The sequence below is a fragment of the Elephas maximus genome, chromosome 6 (genome assembly GCF_024166365.1).
Source record: "Elephas maximus indicus isolate mEleMax1 chromosome 6, mEleMax1 primary haplotype, whole genome shotgun sequence".
Classification (NCBI taxonomy): domain Eukaryota; kingdom Metazoa; phylum Chordata; class Mammalia; order Proboscidea; family Elephantidae; genus Elephas; species Elephas maximus.
The window spans coordinates 93,877,415-93,903,179 of record NC_064824.1 but is presented as its reverse complement, the minus strand read 5'-3'; the positions used below and the strand labels follow the sequence as shown (position 1 = coordinate 93,903,179).

The window sequence follows — 25,765 nt, the reverse complement described above, 5'->3', positions numbered from 1 at the left end:
TTTTGTAGGCTTTAAAATACAAATGCCTTTAGAATGTCAAACTTATATTTCTTCAAAGGAAAGAAAAGCCTTCTAGAATATTAAGTGGGTTTACAAAGGGGAAATTTTTGGCTAAAAGGAGATCAAATATTTTCTTTTATCAAAAGTTCGGTTCATCACTGTAAGGGAAAAGATCATGAAATAGCTGCTTAAGATTACAAAAGGACTGTGAGAGCTTTAGTTAATGACAGTGCATAGCCAATTTTGCCTTCTGCCTTTGTACGTGCTTTATGAAAGATCTCAGCATTGGTTTTCTTTTGTCCTCTTCTTTTTGGTGATTATAGAACTTGATTATTATGGGTTTGAAAATTGTAGAGGTTTTTCCCACATTACATTTAACTTTGTGAGTTAAGATTACTGACTGGTGTTAAAAGAAGGCAAATGAAACTGGAAGATTTGTAATATACATATGTGAAGTAATTTTTTTTGTTTGTTTTCCATTTGGGGAAATTTCAGAAGACCAGGGATGAAGAGGGGCTGGAGGAATGGCTTAAGAGGAACAAAGGAACCCATGAAGAAAGAGCACAAGTAAGTTTTTACATGAGGCAGAAAAGAAGAAAAGTTATTTTCCATATGTAATTTATTTATGAATTTAGGCAATAAATGGCTTGCTGCTGATTTTTTTCCTTCTAACCCTTTGACTTTTCCCTTACTAAAAATTAGGAATGCTTTTCATCTCTCTTGACTTACAAACGATGGAATTTTGTCACTATTTCTTTTTGTATTGATTTGGCAATGATCATAGAATGAAAATAGATAATATTAACTTCTTTTGTGTGATCTCAAGTTTTAGGTGAGACTCAATTCTCACACTAGCAGCTGTGAGAAGTCCTGTACATTTACGAGAGCCTGCACCTACAGAAAGGAGCACTGGTGGTGCAACAGCCAAGCGTTCAGCCAATAACCAAAAGGTTGGCAGGATCAGAGCCAAGAAAACCCTATGGGGCAGTTCTACTCTGTCACACGGGGTCGCTAGGAGTCAGAATCAATTTGATGGCACCCAACAACAACAATAAGCACCTACAGAGTCTCCTCTTCCATTGATCTTTGTTCTCTTTGTCTGTTTTTTTCCACAGTTAGCTTTACTGACTTGGTTTAGTCAAATGTTCTGGCTTGGGTTTTGTTTTCCTTATAACCAGCCATCTGGAGAATTCTCAAAATGTGGTTTCCTTGGTGATGAAAGAAGAGAACCTCATTTTCTGTTTGTAGCGGCTGCTTTTATATTTTTGTTGATGGGATAAACACTGAAGAGAAACTCTGATTAAAAATTAGGGAAAGGTGGATTTACAGTGACAGCTGTTGGAAAGGAGAATACAGGGAATGACTCCCACTCACCTGCTGTGCGCCTGATAGTTCCCAGATGATCTCACGCTCCTTGAGGATGCTTCTCTGGGTTTCATTTCAGTGATACATGTGACCTGCTGCAACTCCAGCCAACATCTTTCTTAACTAGATCTTTGGTTTAATTTGTAGCCAATAGATTATTTTTCAATACCAAACAATGCATTTTTAAACCAATTAAATGATACATGCTTTTTCTTTATATAATCACAGGAATCCCTAGGTGGTGCAAATGTTTAAGGTGCTTGTCTGGTAACCACAAGATTGGAGGATGGAGTCCACCTAGAGATACCTCAGAGGAAAGGCCTGGTGATCTACTTCTGAAAAATCAATCATTGGAAACACTATGGGACACAGTTCTACTCTGATACATGTGGGTTCACCATGAATTGAAACTGACTCTACAGAAACTGTTTTTCTGGCTTTCACCTGTATTTAAGGTAATTTTAATTAAAAAATTATATTAATGAATGTCTACTGTGTGCTAGGCATTGTGTCACATTCTGAGGTTATGAGGATGAGCAAAACACTGAATCTACATCTCAAGAAGCTCACAGTTCACTAGGTGAGACAGATTAAAACACAGACAATATAAGTAAAATACAGTAAGGGCCATAAGAGGGACATGCACTGGAATCCAAAGGAGCAGAGTCCTCAGAAAATCTGCAAACTTCCTTCTTTACTTCTTTCTTTCTTTTGAAGAGCTTGTTGTTAAACATTTAGCTGCATACCAATGAGTACGTGGAAAGAACACCAGTGAGAAAATAAAAAGATAACTGCTAACTGTAATTGAGAGGGTCAGGAACAAAAAGAGAATAGGTTCAAGGAAACTAGTGATGAGTATGATTTAGGAATGAGGCTAGAATAGGTCCTCTAGGTGGTACCAAGTGGATTTTGTTAGGGCACATATCCCTTTGTTGTCGTTGTCGAACTATCCCATAGAATTTCCAAGGAGTGTCTGGTGGATTTGAACTGTTAACCTTTTGGTTGTCAGCCAAATTCTTAACTATTGTGGTGCCTGGGCTCCCAGTGCAGCTAAATAAAGTAGATAGGACCAAGTGAAGTCTCCCCACATCTTATTTACTTCGGGTAACCCACAATTGCTGTGAATAAAGTTAGAAACAGGTTTACTAAGCAAATCAGTAAAACATGAATTATTCAATAAAATGTGAAGGAACTTAGAGAATCACTTTGCTCTATATTCAAAGAGTGTGTGGGCTGAGGGTGCCTATGGTCCTATCCTCTAAGATGTACCACTCTCCATTCCTGACCTGGGCCATGTCGCCTTCTCAGTTTTCTTCTAGTGTGACCTCTTACTTGGTGTGTGAATATTTTGCTTCTGGTGCTTTACTGTTGTTGCTGAGTGTTATTATATGTTTATTGTTCTCTTTCTCTCTCCCTTTTTTCTTTTATTTTTCATTCTCTCTTTATTTTCCCTGTATTTTTACACTCTTCTGTAATTTGTTTTTACTGTTTTAACTCTTCTAGTTTTCCTGTGCCCCTCTTGATGTACAGCCTTCTCTAATTTATATGATCACTCCATCTGTTTTTACCATCTGTTTTCTTTAAATACTTTGAATCTCTGCTCTGTCTACATTGTAACAGGGTGTTCTTGAACAGGTTAACTTCTTGGGCCCTCAGCTTTTTCTTTTGTAAAATGGGAGGATTTTATCTCCCTCAGAGAGTTTCTTTTTTTTTTTTTTTTGTAAATTCCATATGATATAACCTGCTATTGTCGAGTCAATTCTGACTCATAGTGACCCTATAGGTCAGAGTAGAACTGCCCCATAGAGTTTCGAAGGAGCACCTGGTGGATTTGAACTGCCGACATTTTGGTTAGCAGCCATAGCTCTTAACCAATACACCACCAGGGTTTCCAAATGATATAAAGTATATATATAAAAAAAGCCACCAAACACGTTGCTGTCAAGTCTCAAGTTGGTCCCGACTCATTGCAACCATATAGGACAGAGTAGAACTGCCTCATAAGGTTTCCAAGGAGTGACTGGTAGATTTGAACTGCCAACTTTTTGATTAGCATCCACGTTCTTAACCACTACGCCACCAGGGCTTGAATACATGTAAAGTGCCGAGTAAAATTTCTGGCACCTAAAATGATCAATAAATGGTACCCACTCTTCTAATAATGTTAATCTAAGCTGAGAAGTTACATTATTATCATGTGGAATTATGGGCCTGGAGCTGCCAAGTTTTTAAAAGTTTTTCTAGAAATGGTGAAGATTGATATTTTATAAGTAATTTCTTAATTTTAAAAAATGTTGGCTCAATATTGGAAAATAGCACATCAAAAAAATAGGTCTATTGGTTGCATTCAGTCTGCTGTCTACCAGTTTGAAGCCTCTGCAAGACATGTCTATTGAGCTGTTTGTCAGCAGTTGGTTCCTAATTTAGTAGCTACAGGAAATCTTGTGTTTTACACATGCCTTAGCTGATTTTCTAATAAGAGTGTGTTGAGAAGACAATTATTTTGGGAATCAAAATCCATGGTGTCTCCTTCATTCAAAGTATAACCTAACCAAAGCCTGGAAGATTTTTTAACCCTTTTAAAAATATCATTTATTCTATATTAACTATTCTGTTTAGATTATATTGGAGTGTAGACTGTTTTGAAAACCAGCTTTACTTTCTTAGCAAAGTTGAGAAAGTTTGGGACAGTAAGAGGTGAGTTTGTAGACAAAGGTGTGATTGAGAAGTCATAGACCAACGAGTTAATGCTTCTGTCTTCTAGCCATAGATGTCAGGCAAGCTACTTAACTTACATGAGTCTTAGTTTCCTCATTTACAGAATAAAAGAGTTGAGTAAGATTGTTTTACATTTCATTCCAAAATAATTATTTTATAAACTCATCTACTTGATTTTGGAGAAACAGATAACTGATTTATTTAAAGAAGGTGATGGGTTAATTGCCCTAAAGATTATAAAAATAAAGAGAAGGCTGCCTGCCAACAGCATAAAGTTTAGTGAGGAAGGGAGAAATTAGTGGTGGTGGTAGTGGAGACCGACTTAGAAATAACTGTAAGACAGAACATAATATTAGAAGAACCATGAGTTGGGTGAATTCCTACTTTACCTCAAGTAGGGGGAGGCTTTCTAACTGACTCAAAATCTTGAGACAGTAAAAGAAAAAAAATGACTACATAAAGCAGTAATTTGCATGGCAAAAATTTACATAACCAAAGGGTAAAAACAACTGCCAAACTGGGAGAAAATATTTGCAACGTGGTGGCAATGGTTAAACACTCAACTGCTAACTGAAAAGTTGGCGGTTTCAACCCATCATTGTCTCCATTGGAGAAAGACTAGTGATCTGCTTCTGTAAAGATTCCAAACCAAAAACCAAACCCACTGCTGTTGAGTTGATTTCAACTCATGGTGACCTTATATGGCAGAGTAGAACTGCTCCCATAGGGTTTAAAAAAAAAAAAAAAAATAGGGTTTACAAGGCTGCAAATCTTTACCAACATAGACTGCCACATCTTTCTCCTGCAGAGTGGCTGGTGAGTTTGAACCACTAAACTTTTGGTTAGCGGCCGAGCACTTTAACCACTGAACTGCCAGGGCTCCTTCCCATAAAGATTACAGCTAAGAAAACCCTATAGGGCAGTAGTACTCTGTCACATGGGGTTTCTATGAGTCGAAATTGACTCGATGGCACCTAATACAAACAACAACAACAACAACCCTAGATACCTCACCATGGGTAAAGGGCTGCTGTTGTTAGGTGCCTTGAAGTCATTTTCAACTTATAGCAACCCCTTGCAACAGGGTAGAACTGCCTTATAAGATTTGCTGGGCTGTAATATTTATGGAAGCTGACTGCTGGGTCTTTTTCCCATGGAGCAGCAGGGTGGGTTTGTACCACCAGCCTTTTTGTTACCAGCCGAGTGCTTAACCATTTGTATCACCAGGCCTCTTTGGTAAAGGGCTAACATCCCTAATATATAGAGAATAATTAAAATCAACTTGTGTGTGTGGGGGGGAGTGGGGTGGGGAGGGGTGGGGAGGGTGGGGTGAGGTTTGGACAAATGGATAGAAACCGTAACAAGTGAACCTAAGTGTATTACAAATGTATTGTATAACCACAATGACTGGGGCTAACATGAAGTCATACAGGAATGGGGTGGGTCCCCATTCAACCTCAGTGCTGTCCTGTGAAAGAGGAGAAGAGGCACAGAGAGACAGGGAAGATAGCTATGTGATGATGAAGTTATGCAGCATCTGCAAGCCAAGGAAAGTTTGGGGCTACCAGAAACTGAGAGAGATCAGAAATGATCTCCAAGAATCTTAAGAGAGAATCTTGTTCTTCCAACACCTTGAATTCAGACTACTAGCTTCTAGAACTGTGAGACAATAAATTTCTGTTGTTTAAAGCCACCCACATCGTGATACTTTGTATGGCAACCGTAGAAAACGAATACACCAATCATTAGTGATATTCGAGGGATGTTTTAAGATAAACATGTCGAAAAATAAAGCAAATGTGAACCACTCCAAATGGGTCCTCCTCCATTCCCAACACCCATGTGGGTGATGAATAGGTAGACAGAGCTGTGGTTCCTTTTTAAATTCTAGCACCGTTGATAACACAACACTTCATTTGACAATGTTCAGCCACTTCATTTAAAACATCAGCACTGGCATTTTACAGTGGTCCATAGCATCCCTTGAGTTCATTTGCTTCCTGTAGCTCATATGATAATTACTGAGAGAAATGGCACTTTGAGTCATTCAGTTGTGTAAGATCTGTATGTTTTATGACTTTTTCATCTCGTACAAAAAGGCTAAATTTTGTAGACCCGAGTAGACCTGACTTAAGGATCCAAGGTTATGGGCTTAATTTATTCCCTCTGCAAATTGATGGGACAGCTCTATGCGAATTTTCCCATAGGGTGTGAAATTTTATTTTAGTCAACTGTTCATGTCTTTTCACGTAATTAAGCAATTATTTTCAAGTGGATTAAAAATTTTAGAAGACTTTGAAAAATGTTAGTAAAAATAGCACTCTGCTGTATTTATGTTGAGTCTTAATCCTAGTTGCTTGAAGAATGTCAGTTGAAGATATGGCAAATATTAGCATTTGTACTTTGTAGATAAAGTATGTGATGCACTGGAAGCAATGCTGAAAATTAAAAGTAGAAGATACTGGACCAGAGCTTTTATTAATTTTGTTTCTCCATTAGTACCTTTTTCTCTTTTTCATCTTTCTCATACAAATAAATCCATGTATGTATTTTTGAGAAGTAATATTGGAAAAATAGTGATTAAATTCTTAATTATTTTTTAAAAGTGTTGTTTTCAGAATGGTGATTGTTGCTATGGGTTACCAGTTTGCTCTGTCTGCCAATTACTAACTCTTTTTATAATGCATGTTGTAACTTGCAGCCACATTCCACCAAATTCCTTTAAAACTCTACCAAGTTAAACATACAGTTAGGTACAAACAGTATTTTTGTAGCACAAATGCAGCTTATATACAAGTCTTCATACCCCTTTCAACAAGCCTCCTACATGTAGAAATTCTGCAGTCTCGACTAAGAGGATAGATTGCTCATGTAATTGTTTGATTCGTTGGATGAAAGCATAAAAAAGGAGAAACCAGCCCTTCCAGCGGTCTACTCTGATTTACTCAGTGTTTGTTGTTGTTGTTAGGTGCTGTCGAGTTGGTTCGGACTCATAGTGACCCTATGCACAACAGAATGAAACACTGCCTGGTCCTGCACCATCCTTACAATCGTTGTTACGCTTGAGCTCATTGTTGCAGCCACTGCGTCAGTTCACCTTGTTGAGGGTCTTCCTCTTTCTGCTGACCCTGTACTCTGCCAAACATGATGTCCTTCTCCAGGGACTGATCCCTCCTGACAACATGTCCAAAATATGTAAGATGCGTCTCACCATTCTTGCTTCTAAGGAGCATTCTGGTTGTACTTCTTCCAAAACGGATTTATTAATTTTTCTGGCAGTCCATGGCATATTCAATATTCTTCGCGAACACCACAATTCAGAGGCATCAATTCTTCTTCCGTCTTCCTTATTCATTGTCCAACTTTCACGTGCATATGATGCGATTGAAAAATACCATGGCTTGGGTCAGGCGCACCTTAGTCTTCAAGGTGACATCTTTGCTCTTCAACTCTTTAAAGAGGTCCTTTGCAGCAGATTTACCCAATGCAATGCATCTTTTGATTTCTTGACTGCTGCTTCCATGGCTGTTGATTGTGGATCCTAATAAAATGAAATCCTTGACAACTTCAACCTTTTCTCCGTCTATCATGATGTTGCTCATTGGTCCAGTTGTGAGGATTTTTGTTTTCCTTATGTTGAGGTGCAATCCCTACTGAAGGTTATGCTCTTTGATCTTCATTAGTAAGTGCTTCAAGTCCTCTTCACTTTCAGCAAGCAAGGTTGTGTCATCTGCAAAATGCAGGTTGTTAATGAGTCTTCCTCCAATCCTGATGCCCTGTTCTTCATATAGTCCAGCTTCTCATATTATTTGCTCAGCATACAGTTTGAATAGGCATGGTGAAAGAATACAACCCTGATGCACACCTTTCCTGACTTTAAACCAATCAGTATCCCCTTGTTCTGTCCAAACAACTGCCTCTTGATCTATGTAAACATTCCTCATGAGCACAGTTAAGTGTTCTGGAATTCCCATTCTTCTCAGTGTTATCCATAGTTCGTTATGATTCACAGAGTCAAATGCCTTTGCGTAATCTATAAAACACAGGTAAACATCCTTCTGGTATTCTCTGCTTTCAGCCAGGACCCATCTGACAACAGCAATGATATCCCTGGTCACACGCCCTCTTCTGAAACCGGCCTGAATTTCTGGCAGTGCCCTGTCGATATACTGCTGCAGCCGTTTTTGAATGATCTTCACCAAAATTTTGCTTGCGTGTGATATTAATGATATTGTTCTATAATTTCTACATTCGGTTGGATCATCTTTCTTGGGAATAGGCATAAACATGGATCTCTTCCAGTCAGTTGGCCAGGCAGCTGTCTCCCATATTTCTTGGCATAGATGAGTGAGCACCTCCTGCGTGGCATCTGTTTGTTCAAACATCTCAGTTGATATTCCATCAATTCCTGAAGCCTTGCTTTTTGCCAATGCCTTCAGAGCAGCTTGGACTTCTTCCTTCAGTACCATCGGTTCCTGATCATATGCCACCTCTTGAAGTGGTTGAACATCGACTAATTCTTTTTGGTATAATGACTCTGTATTCCTTCCATCTTCTTTTGATGCTTTCTGCGTTGTTTAATATTTTCCCCATGGAATCCTTCACTATTGCAACTTGAGGCTTGAATTTTTTCTTCAGTTCTTTCAGCTTGAGAAACACCAAGCGTGTTCATCCCTTTTGGTTTTCCATTTCCAGCTCTTTGCGCATGTCATTATAATACTTTAGTTTGTCTTCTAGAGCCACCCTTTGAAATCTTCTGTTCAGTTCTTTTACTTCATCAATTCTTCCTTTTGCTTTAGCTGCTCGACGTTCGAGAGCAAGTTTCAGAGTCTCCTCCGACATCCATTTTGTTTTTTTCTTTCTTTCCTGTGTTTTCAATGACCTCTTGCTTTCTTCATGTATGATGTCCTTGATGTCATTCCACAACTCATCCAGTCTTCGGTCACCAGTGTTCAATGCGTCAAATCTGTTCTTCAGACGGTCTCTAAATTCAGGTGGGATATACTCAAGGTCATATTTTGGCTCTCATGGACTTGCTCTGGAAACCCTGGTGTGGTGTAGTGGTTAAGTGCTATGGCTGCTAACCAAAGGGTTGGCAGTTCGAATCTGCCAGGTGCTCCTTGGAAACTCTATGGGGCAGTTCTACCCTGTCCTATAGGGTCACTATGAGTTGGAATTGACTCGATGGCTCTGGGTTTGGTTTTTGATTTGGTTTGGACTTGCTCTGATTTTCTTCAGTTTCAGCTTGAACTTGCATATGAGCAATTGATGGTCTGTTCCACAGTCGGCCCCTGGCCTTGTTCTGACTGATGATATTGAACTTTTCCATCATTTCTTTCCACAGATGTAGTCTATTTGATTTCTGTGTGCTCCATCTGGTGAGGTCCATGTGTATAAAAAAAATAAAGATTTTTTTTTTTTTGCTGTTTATGTTGGTGAAAGAAGGTATTTGCAATGAAGAAGTCATTGGTCTTGCAAAATTCTATCATTTGATCTCCAGCATTGTTTCTATCACCAAGGTCATATTTTCCAACTACTGATCCTTCTTTGTTTCCAACTTTCACGTTAAAATCACCAGTAATTATCAATGCATCTTGATTGCAAGTGTGATCAATTTCAGACTGAAGCAGCTGATAAAAATCTTCTATTTCTTCATCTTTGGCCCTAGTGGTTGGTGCGTAAATTTGAATGATAGTCATATTAACTGGTCTTCCTTGTAGACATGTAGATATTGTCCTATCACTGACAGCATTGTACTTCAGGATAGATCTTGAAGTGTTCTTTTTGATGATGAATGCAACACCTTTCCTCTTTGAGTTGTCATTCCCAGCATAGTAGACTATATGATTGTCTGATTCAAAATGGCCAATACCAGTCCATTTCAGCTCACTAATGCCTAGGATATTGATGTTTATGTGTTCCATTTCATATTTGACTATTTCTAATTTTCCTGGATTCATACTTAGTACATTCCAGGTTCCAATTATTAACAGATGTTTGCAGCTGTTTCTTCTTATTTTGAGTCATACCACATCAGCAAATGAAGGTCCCGAAAGCTTTACTCCATCCACATCATTAAGGTTGACTCTACTTTGAGGAGGCAGCTCTTCCACCATCATCTTTTGAGTGCCTTCCAACCTGGTGGGCTCATCTTCAGCACTATATCAGACAATGTTCCACTGCTATTCATAAGGTTTTCATTGGCTAATGCTTTTCAGAAGTAGACAGCTGGGTCCTTCTTCATAGCCTGTCTTAGCCTGGAAGCTCAGCTGAAACCTGTCCTCCATGGGTGACCCTGCTGGTATCTGAATACTGGTGACATAGCTTCCAGCATCACAGCAACATGCAAGCCCCCACAGTACGACAAACTGACAGACACGTCAGCAGCTTTAGGTAGATATAAACATCGGTTGGTTGTTGAGAAATGACTCTGCTGCATCAATATCAGCAGACAGCAGTGTATATACGTTTGCCAGTTTTTTAAAACTGATATTAAAACAGCTGTGAACATGGGCCAGGGTGATTGCTCCCATCCAAGGGAACAATCTCATGATCTTGGGCTCATCTGAAGGAACTTATGTCTCCTACCACTTACCCTGATACAGGAAGAAAGATCTCCAGTGTGGTAGGGCGACTTGTTTCAAGGAAAACAAGAATGTGGATGATAATGGAACATTTCCCTCCAACTTAAGCCACAAATACTTTAAAATGATTGGAAACAAGTAAAAAGACAAAGCTAACAGACATAACCATGGTCAAGATAACATATATACATCTGTGGACCAGAAACAGAACAGAATTGCAAAATAGTGACAGGTGCTAAAGCTGTGGGCCTGCTCAGAGTTTTTGTGTCTTTTAGGTTCAGGAAGAATAAAACTGCACAAAAGGTAGATTACGAGAGTCATTACTGACAGTTGTCTAGGGCTATACGAAACTGGATACTTGGGGAGGCAGGAGGACGCGGATTAGACTCAAGGTAGGATCTGAGCAAAGCTGGGCATTCATTATTATCACAGTGCAGGAGCCTCAAGTCTCTAAAAAAAGTTTCTGAACTGGTTTCCCCAGAGGGCTGTACAGATGCAGCCACAAAACTGCTAGTATGGAAGGACTGAGTGGTTTGGAGAGAGGGAGAACACATTCCATTAAAAATGAGTCTGCAAGCCAAAATTACAAAACACATCCATACTCTAAAGTGAGCACAATTTGAAGAGAGAATTGGTAAATTGGAAGATAAAAACTGCTAATCACTGCTGTTAAGTTGATTCCAATTCATAGTGACCGTATAGGGCAAAGTACAACTGCCCCCATAGGGTTTCTAAGGAAAAGCTGGTGGATTAGAGCTGCTGACCTTTTGGTTAGCAGCCGAGCCCTTAGCCACTGTGCTGCCAGGGCTCCAATTGGAAGATAAAAAGCAAAACCAAAACCCTTTGCCAATGAGTTGATTCCGACTCATACAAGCAATTGATCCACAGTCTAGATAAGTCTAGTGTACAGATCACAAAGCTAGTTTCAGGAGGATGAGGAAAAAGGCTTTGGCTTCAGGCATCATGGTGTCAAGAGATCAAACAGTCTTGAGAGAATACATTGTCAGGGTTCAAATGAGATAAACGAGCATTTGTTGAGTACTTCCTATTGTTTTCCACCTGTGTTACATGCTGAGAAAGAATTCAGAAACAAGTAAAATAAAACCCATGGTCTCTGCAGGTTGTCAGTTTAGTGGGGAGACCCATAAATAATTTTAAATGTCATGCTAAAAGCGTGGTTCAGAATGGTGCTAAGACAATATGAGAGATAATTAAATTCCAATTAAGAGTATTTAAGAAAGTGTTTTAGAGGAGATTGGTTTAAATTGGAACTTGAAAGATGGATAAGAATTTATATTAGGCAGTGGGGGCAGGCATTCTAAGCAAAGATACATAGGTAAGAAACATGAACTGAATCAAGCTTTAGATGCAGCTGAAAGTTTTCCAAGCTAGATGTTCCTATTCACTCCCTTCCCAGGACAAGGACATTTCTCCATGGGGTGGGGTGGCGTGGGGGTTAACCAAATCTCCAGAAAAAGAGTAGATAGGTACATCTGAACATGGGCAGAAATGAAGTGACAATGAGGAAGGCAATTCTTAGAAGCAACATAAGCAGAGAAATATATATGTATGTATATTTTTTGTCCTTTTAAAAAATGTCATATGTGGCATTATGCTGTATATATCATTCTGCAATTTATTTTTTCACCCAACTTTAAGTTTTTGTGATCTGTGTAGCTCTATATAGAACTGGTTCAGTCATCTTATCTTTTATACAGAGCCTTTGAATACATAACATTCTGCTTACCTGTGTTTCTATTGATGGACTTTAGATTCGATTCAGTTTTTCAATATTATGAACAATGCTACTGTAAATATCCTTCTACCTGTCTCCTTGTACACACGTGCAAGTTTCTCTAGAGGATATACATAGAAAGAAAGAAACTGAATCATGATGTTTAATATATATTCTCGACTTACTAGATATGAGCTTTTACTCATCTTTGTCACCTTCTCTCCCCCTCCTCTTGCTGTTTCTTCTCCTGCCATTCACAAGGTAGATACTTAATGAATATTCATTAGTTCTCAGAGTAGAAGGAAGAGAGAAATTTACTGAGAAATGAGAGTAGTGAAAGCTAAAAGGCGAAGATAAAGACAAAGAGGAAACTATAAGACTGGCTTCAGTTAATTTGTAGTCATCTGGCAACTCAGAACTCTGGCCTTCAGTCTGTCAGGGAGTGGGAACAGGAATGTTTGGAATGGAGGATTTGTCTGGGACGAGGAGAGCTCATCCTGAGAGATAGGTCAGCATACTTAGATTGGAGCCATGCTTAGTGGACCAAGAGTGTGAGTTCACACTCAAGGGCCTAAGTCAACCCGGGCTTCCTTCAACTGTTTGAGGCTCAATCTTTGGCTTAAGAAATGAGATGGCAGTGTTGTTGTTTTTTTTTTTTAATTATTTTTATTGTGCTTTAAGTGAAAGTTTACAAATCAAGTCAGTCTCTCACACAAAAACCCATATACACCTTGCTACACACTCCCAGTTACTCTCCCCCTAATGAGACAGCCCACTTTCTCCCTCCACTCTCTCTTTTCATGTCCATTTTGCCAGCTTCTAACCCCCTGCACCCTCTCATCGCCCCTCTAGGCAGGAGATGCCAGCATAGTCTCAAGTGTCCACCTGATCCAAGAAGCTCACTCCTCACCAGCATCCCTCTTCAACCCACTGTCCAGTCCAATCCATGTCTGAAGAGTTGGCCTCGGGAATGGTTCCTGTCCTGGGCCAACAGAAGGTCTGGGAGCCATGACCACCAGGGTCCCCCAGTCTCAGTCAGACAACTAAGTCTGGCCTTATGAGAACTTGGGGTCTGCATCCCACTGCTCTCCTGCTCCCTCAGGGGTTCTCTGTTGGGTTCCCTGTCAGGGCAGCCATTGGTTGTAGCTGGGCACCATCTAGTTCTTCTGGTCTCAGGATGATGTAGTCGCTGGGTCATGTGGCCCTTTCTGTCTCTTGGGCTCGTAATCACCTTATGTCCTTGGTGTTCTTCATTCTGCTCTGATCCAGGTGGGTTGAGGCCAATTGATGCATCTTAGATGGCTGCTTGCTAGCGTTTAAGACCCCAAACGCCACTCTTCAAAGTGGGATGCAGAATGTTTTCTTAATAGATTTTATTATGCCAATTAACTTAGGCGTCCCCTGAAACCATGTTCCCCAGACCCCTGCCCCTGCTACACCGGCCTTCAAAGCAGCAGTGTTGTTTTTATTGTTAGGTGCCTTCAAGTTGGTTCTGACTCATAGCGATCCTACGTACAACAGAACGAAACACTGCCCAGTCCTGTGGCATCCTCACAATTGTTGTTATGCTTGAGCCCATTGTTGCAGCCACTGTGTCAGTTTATCTTGTTGAGAGTCTTCCTCTTTTACCAAGCATGATGTCCTTCTCCAGGGACTGATCCCTCCTGATAATATGTCCAAAGTATGTGAGATGCAGTAATAAAGGTAATGATAATGACAATCACCTTTAGGAAGTGTGAAGATAAAACAAGACAAACTGTGTTAAAGTGCTTCATATATGCACCTTATTTATAAATATCCAAATATTTTTGTTTTTTATTGTACTTTAGATGAAGATTTACAGATCAAATTAGTTTGTCATTAAACAATTAATACTTTTTTTTTAGTGACATTGGTTGCCAACCCCAGGGCACGTCAACACTGTCCCCTTCTCGACCTTGGGTTCCCCATTGTCAGCTGTCCTCTCCCTCCTGCTTTCCAGTCCTTGACCCTGGGCTAGTGTACCCATTTAGTCTCATTTTGTTTTATGGGCCTGTCTAATCTTTGGCTGAAGAGTGAACCTCAGGAGTGACTTTACTACTGAGGTAAAAGGGTATCTGGGGGCCATACTCCCGGGCTTCAAATATTTTCTTATTCCCACTCCAAGCCTTTCGTTTTCCAGCTTCTCAGTTTCAGTTTCATCAACTATTTCTCAGATGTTCTGCCACTAGTGTTCTTTTTTAAAAAATTTATTTATTTTGTTGCTGTTGTTGAGAATATACACAGCAAAACATACACCAATTCAACATTTTCTACATGTAGCAATGACTATATTCTTCAAATTGTGCAACCATTCTCACCCACCTTTTCTGAGTTGTTCCTTCCCCATTAACATAAACCCACCACCCCTGAAGCTTCCTATCTAACCTTTTTAGTTGCTGTTGTCAGTTTGATTCCTTATAGATAGATTTTGAAAGAGTACAATGCTCAAGGCAGACATTCTTCACCACCGTTAAGTTAAACTATTGTTTCATTTCAAGAAGACTTCAGGGGATATTTTTGGATTAAGGTTTAAAGATTATATCATGGCAACATTTTCAGAGGTTCATCCAGTCTCCATGGCTCCTGAAAGTCTAGATTCCGTGAGAACTTGGAATTCTTTTCTGCGTTTTCCCTCTTTTGATCAGGATTCTTCTATAGAATCTTTGATCAAAATGTTCAGTATTGGTAGCCAGGTGTCATCCAGTTCTGGTCTCATGGCAAAGGGGGAAGCTGTTCACAGGGGCAATTAGCCACACATTCCATATCCTCTTATTCTTGACTCTCCTTCCTCTGTTGCTCCAGGCACATATACACCTATTGTTGTGCCTTGGATGGCCACTTGCAAGCTTTTAAGACCCCAGGCACTATGCAAAAGAGCTAGGAAATAGAACAGAAGCTCTAAACATATTATTAGACCAATTAACCGGGATGTCCCATGATACCATGACCCCAAACCTCCAAACAAAGGAACCAAATCCCATGAGGTTTTTGGTTGTATGTAAGTAGCCTCAGCAACTACTCTTTTTGTGTGTGTGTGTGTCCTCATTGTACGTACATCTGTCACACAATTTTTGCCAATTTGATTTTTTACAGGTGTACAACTTATTGATAGTAACTGCAATAATCAGCTGTGCAACCCTACCCTTAACCAATGCAACTTTTCTGTAATCGTTAATCCCTTGTTTTACCTTCCCTCCCAGCCCTGGTCACCACTAATAAATTTTTCTCTCTATACATTTGCCTTTTCTTGTCTTTTTACGTAAGTGAAAAAAAAGTGAAGTCATACAGTATTTGTCCTTTTGTGATTGACTTATTTTACTCAGCATGTCTTCAAGCTCTATTCATATTATAGCATGTGTTAAGACTTCATATCTCCTGTTGGCTTAGTAGCATTCCATTGTATGTATATACCACATTTTTTCTATCCATTCATCTGTTAATGGACATTTGAGTTGCTTCTACCTTTTGGCTATTGTGAACTCTGCTGCAATGAACATTGGCATATAAGTTCCTGAGACTTTCCTTTAAATTCTTTTGAGTATATACCTAAGAGTGTGTCATGGATTCAATTGTGTCCCCCAGAAATGCGTCAACTTGGTTAGGCCATGATTCCGAGTATTGTGTGGTTGTCCTTCATTTTGTGATTGTAATTTTCCTATGTGCTGTGAATCCTAAACTCTGCCTGTAGTTGGTGAGGCAAGATTGGATTATGTTGAAGAGGATTAGGGTGGGATTGTAGCACCATTCAAAGGTCACATCCTTGATCCAATGTAAAGGTAGTTTTCCTGGGGTATGGCCTGTATCGCCTTTTATCTTACAAGGGATAAAAGGAAAAGGAAGCCAGCAGAGAGTGGGGGACGTTATATAACCAAGAAAGCAATGCTGGGAACAGAGCTTATCATTTGGACTCAAGGTTCCTGTGCAGAGAAGCTCCTAGACCATAGGAAGATTGATGACAAGGACCTTCCCCTAGAACCAAGAGAGAGAGAAAGGCTTCTGCTGGAGTTGATAACTGAATTTGGAATTCTAGCCTACTAGGCTGTGAAAGAATAAATTTGTCTTTGTTAGAACCATCCACTTGTGGTATTTCTGTTATAGCAGCACTAGATAACTAAGACAGAGTGGAATTGCTGGGTCTTCTTATCAAAGTGTTTGCATTCTTCTGACTATGCTTTAAAATGTGGTCCACAGAACTCATCAATATACTCCAGGATTTCACCAACCATATAGAATGGACCAAAATATCAATTTCCTGATTTTACATATAACATTGTAATAATGCATTTTGATATCATATATATATAGTCATTTTCTTTCACTGTTGAGCAAACTGAGTTTAAAAAAACCCTTAAAATCACCAAGTGCACTTGATACATCCTACTGTTAAGCTATGTCTTTGCTATACTATAGTTAGTTGTTTTTTTACTCAATTATGGCACTTTACATTTTCCCATATGAAACTTCGTTTTATTCAGTGTGTTTTTTCTTGGATTCTGACTCTGTTTTCAACACGCACGCCATTCTTCTTTTAAAAAATAGGCTCCTGTGTCTCATTTGATTTGTTGTTTACTTAGGGACAAGCACAGACAGAGATGATTTATCTTGTTTTATTCTTTCTTTCCACCTTGGATCCTTTCCTCTAGCTCTTCTCTATCTGGAATACTCCTCCTTCAGATAGCTTTGTAGCCAACTGTTCACTTCTCCAAGCCTTTCTTGAGCCTTGGCTTACATTTCACTTCTTAATGAGGCCTTCCCAAACCATCTTATTTACTGCAACCCTCATCTCCTGCCAGTATTCTCCAACCTCCTCTTTAGTCTATAAAACCAAAAAAACAATTGCTGTTGAGTTGATTCCCACTTACAGCAACCCTAGAGGACAAAGTAGAACTGCCCCATAGGGTTTCCAAGGAGCCTCTGGTGGATTTGAACTGCCGACCTTTTGGTTAGCAGCTGTAGCTCTTAACCACCATGCCACCAGGGTTTCTCTTTATTCTATAGCACTTAACATATCTTTTTTATTAATTATGATTATTGCCTGTCTACCTCAATGCTCCTTGAGGACAGGGATCTTTGTTTTGTTCACTGATAGATCTCAGCTTCCTAGAAGAGCACATTGAAGGCAATCAACAAATATTTGTTGAATAAAATGAATATATTTTGGACCAGTATTTACTGTGAAAAATTAATGTAGAAACTTCTTGTCATATTGATAGTACAAATGCCTCTTGAATCTTCACAATCCATTGATCACTGCTCTCAGTTTTCAATATTTTGAATTTGCTTGTTTTCCACAGATATTTTGGGGAGAAGATGGAAAAGGCTGAATCAGAGATTGTTAGATGTCATTTTATACCATAAATGTCAGGTGATCTCTAAATGTGATAAATCTCCATCCAAGTCACTGATAAAATTATTGATTAGAACAGGTCAAAGATAGAGCTCTAAAGTACAGCTCCTGAAATCTCCCTCTAGTCATTTATCACCACTGTTTTGTAGTCATTTATCCAGTTAGTATTCACCTTACGAAACTATCATTCATCCTGTATTTCTCTCTGTGAGCCACATAGATGTGATGATAAAAGTTGGTAAATATCCTGCTGGATTGCAGACCAATGACAGTAACAATAAATGGTCACATTTATTGAACACTTACTATGTCCTGGGCACTGTACTAATTTTATTACCTACTGTATTTCATTTAATGAGTTCATACCATTTTTATACCCTTTTTTATAATGTGTGAAGTCATAAAGCTTTTAAGTGATGGAGCAAGTATTCGACCCCAGGTGGTTCATCCATAGTTCAATCACTGACTCTACTGGCTCACTGACAGATAAGCTGTTTGTGGACATCCCTAACCTACCAGCCTAATGATCCTGACATCAAATATGTGCCAAGATGTGTGCTAGGAAGGAAGAAAACAAACACGAATATGATCTGATTCCTGCCTCTAACGGCCAATAAAAAATTTTTTAGAGTTATGGAGAATATTTCATGAATCTTACACCTATGCTATTTTATGTTTTTATTGCTATAAAAATGCAGGTAACACATTTTCCAGTTCAACACTTTCACCTGTATAATTCAGTGACACCAATTACATCAATCATATTGTACAACTATCACTGATATCCATTGCCAAATTTTCCATAACCATAAGCAGAAACCAGTGTTGTTATTTTTGTGTGCCTCAGAGTTGATTTCGAATTATAGTGACCCTATAAGACAGACTAGGACTACCTTATTGGGTTTCCTAGGCTGGAATCTTTATGGGAGCAGATTGGCAGGTCTTCTTTCCCACAGAGCTGCTGATGGATTTGAACTGTTGACCAAATGCTCAACCATAGACCACCAAGGCTTTTCCATAAACTCAATACACTTATTTTATTTTATTTCATTTTTTTATATTTTGGAAAATCCAGAGAGGTCTTTCCCTTTATGCCAATGGTATTTGGTTCTGAAGAATAAGAACCAAGAATCCAGGATAAGCACAAGAATCCAGGATAAACAGGCCTCCCTCCAGTAGTTGCTGAGGAAAAAAACTGGGGACAGTTTTTTGATTGAACCTGCTTATTTATATCTCTACATGAATGCCAATTGTTTGAACTGTGAGAGTAGCTGTGCTTAAACAGATATCCCTGACCTGCTGCCAATGTGCTGTCTTTGATCTTGTGAGTCTTATACTTAGTTCTCAGGCGATCTCATCTCACTGGCCCTTAACTGAAAGCAATTTTCATGTTTTATGTTTAATCCTTTTGAGGCGTTGAGCCAGGTGGTGAATTAATTACTTTTGTAGGTTGAGAAAAGATCCTAACTTAGTTATATTCTGTTAAAGTTATAAACTTTCCTCTGAAGACTGTATTGATACCAACTAGGCTTTTATTTCATTAAAAATATGTTTAAAACGTAAAGCAATAAGGCATAGTTCCTGGCTCTAAATGTTTTGGTGAAGGATTCCTTTAATCACTGAAAAAAACTACGAAGGCCTATTTTTGTTTGTAAACCAGTTTCCTTTTGAGCAAAAGACACATTTCTTTGGAGGTGATGTGAATGTGAGGTCTTTGTGATTGGAGGTACAGGGGAAAGTTTTCATCCGTAGTCTACAGAGTTTACAAGGGGGGCTACTTTCAATATATGCTAAACAATTTAATATCTGGAGATATTACTGTGACAATAGGATAGCATTGCTCTAAGAGAGATAGGTGGAACAGTTAAGAGCTGTGAACTTAACGTTGGGAGACACTGTTCTGAATATTATTTCTAGCACTAACTTAAAATGTTACTTTGGGTAAATCCTGTAACATCACTGAACATCAGTCTCTTTGTATCTAAAAGAGGAGCAATGACATGTCCTCAAAGAGTTACTCTGGGATCCTTGGAAATAAAGGTAATAAATTGTCTGTAATAAAGTAGGAACTTAAAAAATGCTATAAACGTCTGAGTCTGCGACATTCAAAGTACATTACAAATTATTGTGGTTCTCGATGTGCCCAACACTATCTTTACTTTTGGAGAAGCAATGAGCATTATTACCCTCACTTTACAAATGGAGAAAGCGTATTTTAAATGACCTGAACCTCATCATTTGGAAAAAGGCAGAGAACTCTGTCTTCTGACAAATACCCTTCCTATGAGTTCTTGTTCAATAGCTGGCAATATAGTAATAGAAGGAAAAGCCTCTCTTAAATCAGTAGAATACATCTGCCTTGAGTGACTGAATGAAAACCTTGACTATGTAAGCATTTTCAGAAGAAGGTCACTGTCTATGAAATTAATTTTCATTCTTGCTCAACAATGCCTGCTGGCCATCAGAGCTTGGTGAAAAGCCCATTTGTTTAGTTAGGGACTTGCCTGATTGATGGAGAAGAATTGGTAGGAGTTAAAAGATAAATCCCTCTAGCCAGGAATAAATTATCTAGGTGTCCTTTAGTTCTGGGTAGAAACTAAGTCTCTAGACATGTAATATAAAGTAGAAAGTGAACATTTTTATCTGAATATGTTTAAATAGTGAAAGCCCTTATGTATCTCACATGTAATAGATACTCAATGAACTTTGTTAATTTCATGAATTAAAAAAAAATTATTTCTCTTTCTTAAGTTACACAGGTAGTTCTGAACCTTTAACAGATCAATAGATAAAGGACATACGAGGTAGTCAAAGTCTAATAATTATCTTATCCTTCTGTGTGTGTGTGCACATGTGTTTTTCACTCTGACCTCACATATTCCTACCAGAATGGCTTCCAGATAACCAGCTCCCTCCTTGGGATCATAGGATCAGGAACTGACAGTACTGAAAGGAGTTTCCGGGAATTGACGGAATACCAACTGAGATGTTTCAATAAATGGATGCAGCGCTGGAAGTGCTTACTCATCCATGCCAAGAAATTTGGAAGACAGCTACCTGGCCAACTAACTGGAAGAGATCCATATTCATGCCTATTCCCAAGAAAAGTGATCCAACCAAATGCAGAAATCATTGAACAATATCATTAATATCACATGTAAGCAAAATTTTACTGAAGATCATTCAAAAGTGGCTGCAGCAGTATATTGACAGGGAACTGCCAGAAATTCAAGCCAGATTTAGTAGAGAATGTGGAACCAGGGATATCATTGCTGATGTCAGATGGGTCTTGGCTGAAAGCAGAGAATACCAGAAAGATGTTTACCTGTGTTTTATTGACTGTACAAAGGCATTTGACTGTGTAGATCATAACAAAATTATGGATAACATGGCAGAGAATGAGAATTCCTGAACACTTAATTGTGCTCATGAGAAATCTGTACATGAATCAAGAGGCAGTCGTTCCAACAGAACAAGGGGATACTGCATGAATTAAAGTCAGGGAAGGTGTGTATCAGGGTTGTATCCTTTCACCATATGTATTCAATCTGTATGCTGAGAAAATCATCTGTGAAGCTAGACTACATGAAGAAGAATGGGGGGGCATCAGGATTGGAGGAGGGCTCATTAACAACCTGCAATATGCAGATGACACAACCTTGCTTGCTGGAAGTGAAGAGGACTTGAAGTATTTACTGATGAAGATCAAAGACCACAGCCTTCAGTATGGATTAAACCTCAACATAAAGAAAACAAAAATCCTCACAACTGGACCAATAAGCTGCATCATGATAAACAGAGAAAAGATTGAGGTTGTCAAGGATTTCATTTTACTTGGATCTGCAATCAACACCCATGGAAGCAAAAGTCAAGAAATCAAAAGATGCATTGCACTGGGTAAATCTACTGCAAATGACCTCTTCAAAGTGTTGAAAAGCAAAGATGCCACCTTGAGGACTAAGGTGTGCCGGACCTAAGCCATGGTGTTTTCAATCGCCTCATATGCTGGACAATGAATAGGAAGACCGAAGAAGAATTGAAGAGTTTGAATTGTGGTGTTGCTGAAGAATATCGAATGTATCATGGACTACCAAAAGAACAAACAAATCTATCTTGGAGGAAGTACAACCAGAATGCTCCTTAGAAGCAAGGATGGTCATATACTTTGGACATGTTATCAGGAGGGATCAGTCCCTGGAGAAGGACGTCATGCTTGGTAAAGTAGAGGGTCAGCAAAAAAGAGGAAAAAGAGGAAGACCATCAGTGAGATGGATTGACACAGTGGCTGCAACAATGGGCTCAAGCACAACAACAATTGTGAGGATGGTGCAGGACAGGGCAGTGTTTCGTTCTGTTGTGCATAGGGTCACTATGAGTTGGAACCAACTCAAAGACACTCAAAAACAACTCCGGAGCTAAGAAGTGTGCTCCTGAAAACTTACACACAAAATCCTGAAAAGCTGTTTTGCTTCAATATTCTCTTCTTTGGACTAGAGCTTAGAAGAAATGCACCTATCCTTGCTAATGCCCAGTGTTTATAAACAATAAAAGTGGGATCTGGCTGCTGACTTTAGGAGGGATAACTTCTGACTGTTGTGTATTTGACTATCAGCCATGAAAGCATCTTCTGTCTTGCAAGAATGTCTCGAAGACTATCATGTTGTATCTGAGTATTTTCCTTTGTTTGGTCTTAAGTCTTCAGACATATTTGTTTTGGTAGAGAAGAAGGGAGACACTCTTGTTATGAAGAAGAAGCCAGGCATACCTTAGGCTTGGGTTTCCTGTGCTGGGATTGTATTTGCCATATTTCCTTGGGCAGGGTCAGTGACAGGTTTTTCCAGGTAGGCATTTTATGTTTTCAGTATCAAATGAAAAATTGGCAAGTTTCAAATGTATGCCATGATTCCTTCATATCTGAAAGCTTTTATGGCTTTCAGGTGTGTTCCCTGGGACATTTCAGAAGAGATTCATTCTTTTAGGCATTTAGGATTATAAATCTGAGTATTTAATTTTGTGATAGGGTTTTCCATACACTGGTATTTTGCTATAAATGAAACCTATGTGCCAAGAATTGTTCTATATACTTTATTTTTAACTCATTTAATCCTAATAACAGCTGTAGGAATTGGTTACTATTACTACCCCAATTTTGCATCCATCTGTGGCAAGAAGAGGGATGAGTAACCTCTCCAAGTTTGCACAACTTGTAATTTGGGAGTCAAAGTCAGACAGATCGACTGCCTCCAGAATCCACATTCTTAACCTCTGTACAATGCTACCTTTCTATAGAGAAATCCATTCTCTCTACTTGAGATAGTTCAATGCCTGAAGTTAAAACGAGGCTAATGTAAGATATTTTACCTAGTTGGGTATTATATTGTGGGATTTTGGATGGGCATTACATTGAAGCCCTCACATATTTCTTATTATACCATAGTAGAAAATCTTACCTGTTTTTTCAATGTAAAATGGATACACTTACCATTTAGATGCTACAATTTTAAGTACATTAGTCAAAAATTATTTTAGAAAGTCCACAGTGGCATAAAGCAAACATTAATAATTAAAAAAAAATGCCATCAATTATTCAATTTCATAGATTTTCAGATTATATTTCTGTTTAAAGTTTGTCGTAGAATTTTATATCCACAGAAATGATCAATTCTCACAGAATTACATAAGAAATCACCTTATATCTAAATTGTAGGTGTCATCAATTCTTTTCCTGCAGTTTAGCTTTGTGTCCTTTGCTCTAGCTTTGGTGAAGAGAAAACATCTGGTTACCATTCTCTATATAATAACATCATATACCTGAAGTTGGTTATTAAGTTTCCATTGAAGCCTTAATAAGTATGATTCTTGGAACACGCCTTATAAATTTCATTTCCCAAACCTTTAATCAGTTACTTTATTCTGGATTCTTGTCAAGTTCACGTCATGTCTTCACGTCTCTTAAAATTGTTGCCATCCAAATTAGACACATCCCATGATTTATTCCTAAAATATCTCCATAACGATATCACTCCATCTTGTGAACACTGGTCTGGGAGTCAGGAGATAGTATCTACTTCCCCCTGCCCCACTTTCCAATTAATTATCTGTGTTGAGTTGACAAGTCACCTATCTTACCTGCACCTTGTTTGCTTATACGTAGATAGCAGGAACCGGACTAGAGGATTTTTATCGTCTTGAGAAAGTAAACGCTCTTATGACTTCCTCCAGTGAGACAATAATTTTTAATGCATCTCTGTGTATAATTAACTTTTTTTTGCATTCCTTTTTGAGAGTTATTTTTGTTCACAAAGCAAATTATCCTTCATTAATCCTCAGGGTGTTTTGGTATATATTTTTTTCAGTTTGTCAAAGTCACTCAGAATTCTAATCTTCTACAAGGTAAGGGGTTCACTTAAAATACCAGTTCTTCAATTGTACCTTGCAGTATCTAGAAAAAAATTCGGGATATTCCTGTGTATATTAATAAGTTTGAGGAATTTATATAAGACAAACATAGTTTTACACCTAGGATCATAAAAGAAAAGTTTATCAGGATAAAGAATAGGTCAAAAGGTGAGATGAATTAACTTTTACTGTTCCCTCTTCCAATAATATCTAACACTCTCATTTACTGTGCTAAGTGCTAAGCCAAGAAAACCTAACAGATGTATTTCTTGTCCTTGAAAAACTCAGATCCTAAAATAGGTGTCATTGAAGTTAGAAAAAGATTAAGAAATAGACTTAAAGTATGCAGAAGATAACATACTTTTTTCAAAGTATATATACCTTTACTAATTTGTACTGGCTGGAATCTGGTAGTAAAAGGTCTCTAGATGGTTCCCACTAAGTCTGACTTCATAACGTTGGCCACCGCTTCTGCATTGCTCATCTGTATAAGACTTTTAGCAAGGCTCTCTTCTGGAATCAGATACTGTCTTTATTCTTCTACCATTACTGTTTTTCACATACACACCCATCCTCCCTGTCCACTCTTCTACCCCCACCACCCCACACCCTGCATATAGATGATTCAGTTCAATTACGTCACGTAGAGTTGACCCTACACTCTACTTGTTCCCTGGATTCCCCCAAATTATTTTAAACCTTTTTCTTATAATTACTCTCAAATTCTTTTTTTCCATGATAGAGAGTTCCTGAGAAATAATGATGATAGATCAAGTGTAACTTCTTTCCATAAAGAGGCTGAGGATCTCTGGTATAGGGATTATAATAATCCTTGCTGGAATGAGGTGTTGTTGTTGTTAGGTGCCCTTGAGTTGGTTCTGACTCAGTCACCCTATGCACAACAGAGCAAAACACTGCCCAGTCCTGCGCCATCTTTACAATCGTTGTTATGCTTGAGCTCGTCGTTGCAGCCACTGAGTCAATCCACCTCGTTAAGGGTCTTCCTCTTTTCCGCTGACCCTGTACTTTGCCAAGCATGATGTCCTTCTCCAGGGACTGATTCCTCCTGACAACATGTCCAAAGTATGTAAGATGCAGTCGCGCCATCCTTGCTTCTAAGGAGCATTCTGGTTGTACTTCTAAGATTTGTTCATTCTTTTGGAATGGGGTGTAGATATTCTAAACTTGTGACCACATAGTTGGGGAAAGCTATCAGAATTATGAAGGAAGAGATGGAAAATTCTTGATGGAACTGAAATAGGTAAGAATTAGAAATATTCCCCTAATATTTGAGAACATGTGAAATATCCTAAAGAGTAGATACAGTGGAGAAAGCCAATAGCAGAATAAGCAGTCTGGGTATATCCTGGTATTCTAATTTGTAGCTATAGATAAGGAATTTGATGGTAAAGAAAAGAGAATGCAATGAAAGAATTTTAATGAGAAAGATTTTATGGTTAAAGCAAACCTACAGGACAGAGTAAAACCGCCCCATAGGGTTTCCAAGGCTGTACTCTCTTTTACGGAAGCAGACTTCTACATCCTTCACCCAGAGTGGCTGGTAGGTTTGAATTGCTGACCTTTTGGTTAGCACCA

At 38.7% G+C, this 25,765-nt stretch overlaps 1 long non-coding RNA gene across 4 annotated transcripts in view; it reads left to right on the top strand.

The window, feature by feature from the left end:
* Positions 1-25,765, top strand: part of LOC126077946 (uncharacterized) — a 219,052-nt gene that overhangs the window by 50,870 nt on the left and 142,417 nt on the right. For all 4 annotated transcript variants that reach the window (XR_007517916.1, XR_007517915.1, XR_007517914.1 and 1 more), the window contains 2 exons: positions 496-567; positions 1,594-1,820. This is a non-coding gene — a long non-coding RNA (uncharacterized LOC126077946). The remainder of the gene's footprint in view (positions 1-495; positions 568-1,593; positions 1,821-25,765) is intronic.